Source organism: Callithrix jacchus, chromosome 7 (genome assembly GCF_049354715.1).
Source record: "Callithrix jacchus isolate 240 chromosome 7, calJac240_pri, whole genome shotgun sequence".
In the NCBI taxonomy this organism is placed as follows: Eukaryota; Metazoa; Chordata; class Mammalia; order Primates; family Cebidae; genus Callithrix; species Callithrix jacchus.
In genome coordinates, this window is record NC_133508.1 from 84,196,348 (window position 1) to 84,204,370 (window position 8,023).

An 8,023-nucleotide genomic window follows, 5' to 3' on the forward strand; every position below is an offset into this window, starting at 1 on the left:
GGAGCCGGAGTTGAGGTGGGGGCAGACACTTCCCCTCCATATCCAATTTGTTCTCGCCACAGCGGGCGCGTCTTCGTGGTTACAAAGCGCTTTTCCCCTGATGACTTTTTTCCCCTTTTCAAAAACACTTCTTTCTCCCCGCTTCAACTAGCAACCCTCCCCAGGCCCACCCCTCCTCCCTCTCCGCTCCGGTTTATTTAAACTTCGCCTCCTCCAGCGCCGCCGTAGCGCGCACTTAATGAAGTTGAAGGCTCGGTGAGCCCGGGTGAAGAGGGTTTGGAATCTGTTGAAAGGGGCGTTTTGTGACACTGATTGGGGCGGGGGCGGGGGCAGTTGCGGACCAGACAATGACCGACCAGGCGGGTTTTCCTGCGCACAGGGTCAGGCGAATAAAGGCGCCGACGCTGTTTAAACGAGGGACCCTGCAAAAGAAAGGGAGAAAAGATTTTGAGTGTGGAGCGTGCCTCGTAAGATTTCTTGTTTAGGGGGAGTTGGGAGGAGGCAGCTCGCCTACAGTCTTTACGGATCGAATTCGTAGTTTATTTCGAACCCTACGCATGACGCTATAAAGAGAAGTGGGGTGAGTTTGGGTTTGCGCCTAACTTAATTCCGATAAGTGGTTCAAAAAGCTGTCTAGGCTGGGACCTGGGGAGGCATTCAGAAGGGCCAACCAGGACGATGACATCCAGCCCACATTTGTCTCTGGGGCTGGCGCTCTGAGGTTTCTGGAGAAACGCTGAAAGAAAACTAAAGATGGGCAGTGGTCAGACAGGATAACTCATCCTCCTAAAGCGTTTGTGAGCAAAACAAATGTTGATTGGATTTTTTGGAGAGGAATTACTCTGTTCTTTAAGGTCGGCGCAGACACGTACCAACAGAGAACCTGTAGACAGGACCGAGGTTCCCAGCTCTGGTTTCGGGAACGGATTTTTCCGTGGGCTAGTGGGCGCGGCGCGGCGCTGGGCGGAGCGGGCACCGCCTCCTTCCGTAGCAGAGTGAGAGCTGCCGCCCTAGGCTGTGGCCGCTCCGGAGGCCCGGAGGCTTTGGACTGCTAGGGAAGGAAGGCGGTTTCCTTTCCTCCGCAGCGACCCGGAGCTGGACTCTGCACCGACACCTCCTGGGTTGTTTGTGGCGCTCCCTTCTCTCTCAGCCTGGAGTCCTGGGTCCCTGCGGAACTCTGTCTTTTCGCTCCACGCGGACTCCTATCAAGCAGACATCGCTCGCTCTCCGCGATGTTGCATTTCTCCCGCCGCAGGGATCTGCGCCTTCCTCCTGGCACGCCAGCCTCCTCGCCGAAATTTTGTAGTCTGGTAGAAGGTAACCGAGTCCCAGTCTTTACTGCCCCTCCACTCTCTGCTCGGTTATTTAAGAGACATGCGGCTCCCGAGGGGTTTTCATCAGACCCCGCAAGTGCGCTCCGCTGGGAAGGATGCGCTCCGATGCCGCTACACGGGTTCAGCGCGTTTCACCACGGGAAGCCCGGGACTTGGAGATCTGTGCTCGGTTCTGCAGGCGTTGGAAAGCTGTCTCGGGCTGCTCTCACTTCTGGGGCATTTCTGTCTACGCAGGCAGAAGGATCTTTGGAACTGCGGTTGCATGGATCTTAGTTCTGGAAAGGGCGAATCATTGGGGGAACAAAAAATTCAAATCCGTCCCTTCGGTTCATAAAAATCACTGCAGACGTGAAAAGTGTATTTCAAGTTATCTTTGTAGACACTGCCAGTGTGTTTGTGGTGGCGGAGGGTGGGGGAAGCTCCGAGGTACAGGAGTGGACTTTATTGTTCAGATTAACTCACCGGTGCTTACAGAGGACCCTCGATTCGCACCTCCCTCCCCCAGCAGGTGTCTGTGCAGTTTGGACTCCTGGGCTTAGATGCCCCATCTTATTCAGATGCAAATGTGCTGGCTTCGGGTTGAGTGTGGGGAGTCCACCTCCACACCCCTCCCCTGGCCCACGCCTTCCTTCCCCGACGCCTCTTCTGTCTCAACTTTGAGTTGCATGCAAATCTTTTTGAGATAGGTCTCGCTTCCGCAACAGTCTCCTTAGTCAAAGAGGGCAATTAGTGAGGCTATCGCGTAAATTAGCCTCGAACCCAGACGGCAGGAGCTTTGGGGTTCTGAGGACAGCACAGCTCTTAATTTCCGCTTTAGAGTGGAACCTACCTTGCGGGGGTCACACAACAGATCAGTTTGTGCAGCTGGGAAGATGAGCCCTGGATCTGAACGGTATGAGGATATGTATCCTAAGGCTGGCTTTGGCCCCAGTTCACTAGATCTCGGCCACTTCAGCTATGATATGTGGAGCCCGAAGGTGGGCAGGAGGATCGCAGATCAAGGATCGAGCAAGGACTGATTGTGAGTGTCTGTTTACAAACCCATGGGTCTTGAAATGTGACATCAGACAAACTACGAAGCCTTTCCGGTTCCGAAGAGCCACGTGTCCTCTCCAACCCCTGATCTGAACACCCCTCACCTTGGTCCTTCTGCTGACCATCTAAAAAGTGTAAGACCAGTGTCAGGGCTCAGTGTGTGACCAGGAACAGTTTTCCTGTTTGAGGAATTACCTGGTAATGCTCAAACACAGGCGAATTAATTTGACCCCAACTCTGGAGATCTTTTTCTTGTCTGGCTCCTTCTTTCCTTCCTTAAATATTTACTGAGCACCTACTGTGTGCTGGGCATTGTCTTGGAGATACAAGTAGTGAACATCTGCCTGGCATCATTACAAGCAATCTAACTTGGTAGTTGAGAAACCAAAGAAAGATATAGAGATCGATTATCACCATATTTGAAGTAAAAAAAAAAAAATTGGTGTTTTAAGGGTTAAGTTTTTTGCTTTATCATGATGGGTTTTAAGGGTTAAGTAGCTTTTTGCTTTATCATGATGGCTCCAGGTATCACAGCCCATAGATGTGTGCCTTCTAGGTGTTTTGGGTCTGTGACTGTGTTTGTGCTTGTGTGTGAGAGGGTATGGATATGTATCAGTGTGTTCAGGAGAATGTGCTTAGGGGTGAATATTGGTGAATATATATGTGCTAAGGTATACTTGTGACATATCAGTGTGAGTCTGTGAGTGCAGTGAGTCTCCCTGAGGCTGGAGAAATGTGAGTGAAGTGGATTGGAGTGAAAGGGTTAGGAATGGGTCCTGCCTGAGTTCCCAGCCTCTTCCTCTGTTCCTTAGCAAAGATTAGGACCTGTCCTCCTTCCAGCTTCCTTCCCCACTGCAGACAAAGATGGGAACAGGTAGCGCAAAGTGAAGGTGCTAATGGACTGCAGCGAGGGTCAGCGGTGGAGCAGCCTGCTCTCTTCCCGAGGTTTTTACCTCTTGCCTTTCCTGCTAGGCCCAGCCCCTGAAGCCTGCTCTTGGGCTCAGGATCCAGGTTGTTCCATAGTAGCTGAAAGGCTCCACTGTGTGGCCTCGGACCTGTTCTCTGGCCGGGTGCTGCTAGTCCCCTCCTGTCTAGACAGCGCAGAGGGTCTTGGCTACTGGTCCTAGGTGGCTGTGGAGTTTTCCCTTGCATTGTCAGAAAACTATCCTCTTACATCAAGAAGGCAGGTGCAGACTATGGAGCCTGAAATGCCAGAGCTTGCAGAATCTCCAAGGCTAACCTTGTATGGGAAACTAGTCTAGAGGGGCTGAGCAGTGGCATTTGCTCAGAGTTGCTCAGCAGGATCCTGGAAATAAAGTTGGACTCTGCAGCATCTATGCACTAACGTAGACAGTTAACACGGACAAATAACATAGACAATAAACACTGGTTCGGATATTTCCCTTTTAGTTTTAGTTGATGCATAATAATGTAGCAAATAATTTACTGCAATTATTACAATCCCACCAATAGGGGATTTGCATACAATTAAATCCCATATTTGTGGGATGCAGAATGATATTTAATACATGCATACAATATGTAATGATCAAATAAGGGTAATTGGCATAACTCTCACCTCAAACATTATCTTTTTTGCGTGTGTGAACATTAGAAATCCTCATCTAGGTTTTTGAAAATATATAATAATTATAACTATATCTACCCTACAGTGCTATAGAATGCTGGAACTTGTTTCTTCTATCTTGCTGCAATTTTTTCATTCAGGTGTAGATATTTTGAGAAAACTCAAAACTTAGCATCTCCTCTTGTCTCTAGAGAAATCGCAAATGTCATCTGGGCTGTCAATGCTTCTGAATGCCCCTTCCTTCCTAAAGGCAGGAGTAAAGTCAAGATCAAGGTGCAGGATAGCAGATAATTATCCAGATAAATTACAGGATGGCAGATAATTATCCAGATCACCTTTAGGTGAGAGAGGTGCTGGTGGCTTTAGGGAGAAGTGTAGGCTAGCAATAGCATCTGGCACTCCACTTTCCCCATGGTTCCTGGGCTGGGAGAGGTGGCCGAATTCTCCTCCTAGCCCTAGGCAGAATAGAAGGTCCAGCGCCAGTGACCCCCTTAGAGGAGAGGAAAGGGTGGGGGAATGGTCACAGTTTGCCAGTAAATGTCTCTATTTTTCAGGTTTCCCAGTGTGGTGGCTTCCCCTGCCTCTTTGCTTCCATGAGTCTGTTGGGGAATCTGTCTGCCATCGGCCCGCTGGAGTGCTCCAAGCCTTACTTCCCTCACCCCACCTGACTCTAGGCCTTTTATAAAGTGAAGAATAAATAAAGAAAATCTGGGCCACTCAGGTCCCAGGCAGCTTTGGTTGGAGCCATTTCTTCCTGGGTCAGATATGCTGGCCAAGCTTCAGGGCTTTGGGGTGTGTGTGGGTGTGTGTGTGTGTGCACAAGTGTAGCATTAGGAATTCTGAATTACACTTACCTCTGGAAGCTACCAGGGCTTTTTGGTGCCTCTCTCCACTCCTCCTGGATCTTTATCCTAGCACCTACCTTGAAGATACTTATGTAATATTGGGAGTAGAGAAGGGGAGGAAGTGAGAAGATTCCTGACTCTCCCTTGGGTGCTGACTCTCTGTGGCCTTGGGCCAGTACTTCTCCTACCCCTACTGGGCCTCCATTTCTCTGTCTCAGAAATGGAGCTAGGGAAAGTTAGCCTGGATCCACCTGCTGGGTCTGGGGTCAGTGGTTGCCTGCCAGCTCCTCCCTCTAGTCTGCTCCACAGTTCTTGCCCCTCTCTCAGCATTCCCTCTGCAGCAAGGGTGCTGGACAGGACAGTGCTGGACTTTGGAGACATCTCAGGAGCAGCCTCAGGACTTCTGTCTTAGCTGCCTACTAAAGGAAGGAGCTTGGTTCACTTCCTTTCTGGATCCAAGAGGCTTCCACCCAGGGCTTTTTCCTAACCATGGCAGGGCCATGGAGGGGTGGCCAAATCTGTTTATTCCTTAGTCGCAGGTTCTGCATAAATGTACCTCCTTTGAGGAGAAGGGGGAGTGTGGAGGAGGGTGAAGGTGAGCTGCCTGAAGCCAGCAGAGCTCAGCCCATCCCATTGTGTCTCCTGTGGCACTGGTATAGGGTGGCACAAAATGGGAAAGGGAGCCTCTAACCCAGCTCCCTTTTACTCCTGTCTCTGTTCACCATGAGCCACCCAGCCTTTGTTTCAGAGGAAGCCTTGCCCGGATTAGTGCTGGGGAGTGGGGAGAGGCGGGGCACCCCACAGAAGCTGGAGAGCTGGAACCTGCCTACGTGGGGGAGGGGTCAGAACACTCCCAAAGCCCAAGTGGGGAGGGGACTGTGTGGCTTGACTCCCTCCCTAAAAGTCTCCCCCAAGGCCAAACTTCCGAACTTGCTTTTGTGGGGCCATAGCTGGAAGTATTCGAAGCCTGGGAGCCGGAACCGGAGATCTCAGAGACCAGTCCGCGTAGGGAGTGAGTGTCTGAGAATGTAGACGCGAGGGGAATGGGTACAGGCGGGCTCTGTTGCCGCTTTCCCGGGAGCTGGGGCTAGATTTTCCAGCTGAAGTTCTCTCTGCCTACACCTCGGATTCTGCGTCTCCGATGCAATGGCGCACCCAAATTGCATTTTGTGAACAGAAAGAGTCTCAAACATCCGTGCAAAGAATGTTTCAGAAGCAGAAGTAGTTTCTGAAGGTCGAGGCCCGAGACTGAGTTGGCGAGGCTCCCCGTTCCAGTGAGCTGATCCTGGGTGTAGGGCTCCGGACCGAGGTTCCTGAAAGCCTCCCGAGCACCGGATCCTCAGCACAGGCCTGGCCCAGCCACTTGGGGGCGCCGCTGGCCCCAAAGTACCGGGAGCTTACCCTCCGCTGACCAGGACTCACCCTGGCTGGCAGAGACGACCCTACGCTCCGCTCATCCGGCCACCCCGCCCCGCCCCGCGCTGACCCTCAGTTAAAGGCTGACTCTGCAAACCAAGACGATCTTGCTCCTCTGCGGGACGACCCAGCGCTAAAAAGAGATGACCCCATGCCACCGGGGGTGACCCTGTGCTAACCGGGAAGTTTCTGTGCTACCTAGATTGGCTTTGTGCGCTCCCTCTTAAGGCTCACACTGCACAAATTGGGTGCTAAGGCATGCAGTCCTTGTTATGGTCCCTGTAGCTCTTGCACCGAAGCAGGGATGCCCTATCCCACCCCCAAACTGGTAGCTGCTTTATTCCTCTCCCCCTAGCCCTTTGGGGGCAATTCTGAGACACCTGGTTGGAGAGAAGCTGCCATGACTGGGCACACACTGCATCTCTGGGAGGAGGAGGTCATAACCTCAAGGTGGTGGCTGAGTTGTGGGGAGGGAGCTGATTTTATGGAGGCTGGGGCATCTTGGGGGCCAGGACTGGGAGTGCTTTTCTGTGTCTGTGCTCCTGCCCCAAGCCCGGGCCTGCCACACCCACACCCTCTCCACATACATAGGCAGCTTTAGTTTTGCATCACTCCATCTTCCCAGGCCTAATCTCGCTCTCTGTAAAATGAAACGAGCTCATCACCAAACTGCCCTTATTTGCTGGAATGCCCTTCCATATCCACCATCAGTCTCAATCTTTTATTACTCACTTTGTGCCTGATCCTCTCGTCTATACTGGGGATACAGTGGTGAACAAAACCGATGTGGTTCTTATCCTCAGGTTGGTGACAATCTAGCGGAGGAGAGAAAGAAACACACAAATGCATGTGGAATTAAAGCTGTAATATGGGCACTGAGGGAAGAATACTGACAACCTTGAGAGAGAATAGCTGAAGGATGTCATGAGCAGGTCGGTGGGGCGGGGGGGGGGGGGGGGGGGGGGAGCGGGGGTGGATTCCTCCCCAGCTCTGGAGCCTGTTGTGGGGAGAACTCATCACCCCATCCTTGATCCTGTTTGACTCTGATTTCAGTCAACAGACCTCTGACCACTGGGCATGCCGGTCATGGCAGCTATAGGGAGTCAGGAGCCCCTCTCAGTATGTCATCATCAGTCCCAGATTCCCATTTGAGCAGCCCTCCTCCAGTGTCACCAGGAGGGATTCACCCTTCATTCCAGCACCCAGAGCAGCTTCCTCTCCCTAGGTCCTTGGATTTGGAAGAGGCAGTCTGCCCCTCAAGACCAGGGTGTGGCCAGGTGCTGTGGCTCATACCTATAATCCTAGCACTTTGGGATGGATCATGAGATCAGGAGTTCGAGACCAGCCTGACCAACATGGTGAAACCCTGTCTCTACTAAAAATAAATTAACTGGGTGTGGTGGCAGGCACCTGTAGTCCCAGCTCCTCAGGAGGCTGAGGCAGGGGAATCACTTGAACCTGGAGGCAGAGGTTACAGTTAGCAGAGATTGCACCACTGCACTCCAGCCTGGGCGACAGAGCAAGACTGTCTCAAAAAAAAAAAAAAAAAAAAAGGACCAGGGTGTGGAAGCGAGGCTGACTTTGGGATATGAGACCGCTTCAGTTCTGAGATCTCTCTCTCTCTCTCTCTCTCTCTCTCTCTCTCTCTCTCTCTCTCTCTCTCTCTCTCTCCCCCTCTCTCCTCTCTCTCTCTCACTGAAGGCCACAGTCACACTGAGATCTCTATCCAGCATGCTGTCTGGCACAATAAATAGTTGTTAAATAGAATAATAATTCTGCGAGTCTTCTCTTTAATGAGCCCAACA

At 51.8% G+C, this 8,023-nt stretch overlaps 1 long non-coding RNA gene across 2 annotated transcripts; it reads left to right on the plus strand.

Moving 5' to 3' along the window:
- Nucleotides 1-614: 614 nt before the first annotated feature.
- LOC144577153 (uncharacterized) lies at nucleotides 615-4,688 on the plus strand. Of its 2 annotated transcripts, XR_013520468.1 has the most exons (3): nucleotides 615-797; nucleotides 1,086-1,317; nucleotides 4,512-4,688. It is a non-coding gene; the product is annotated as an uncharacterized LOC144577153 (long non-coding RNA). The 2 variants fall into 2 exon arrangements; XR_013520467.1 differs by lacking the exon at nucleotides 615-797 and having other exon boundaries at nucleotides 993-1,317.
- The last annotated feature ends 3,335 nt before the right edge of the window (nucleotides 4,689-8,023 follow it).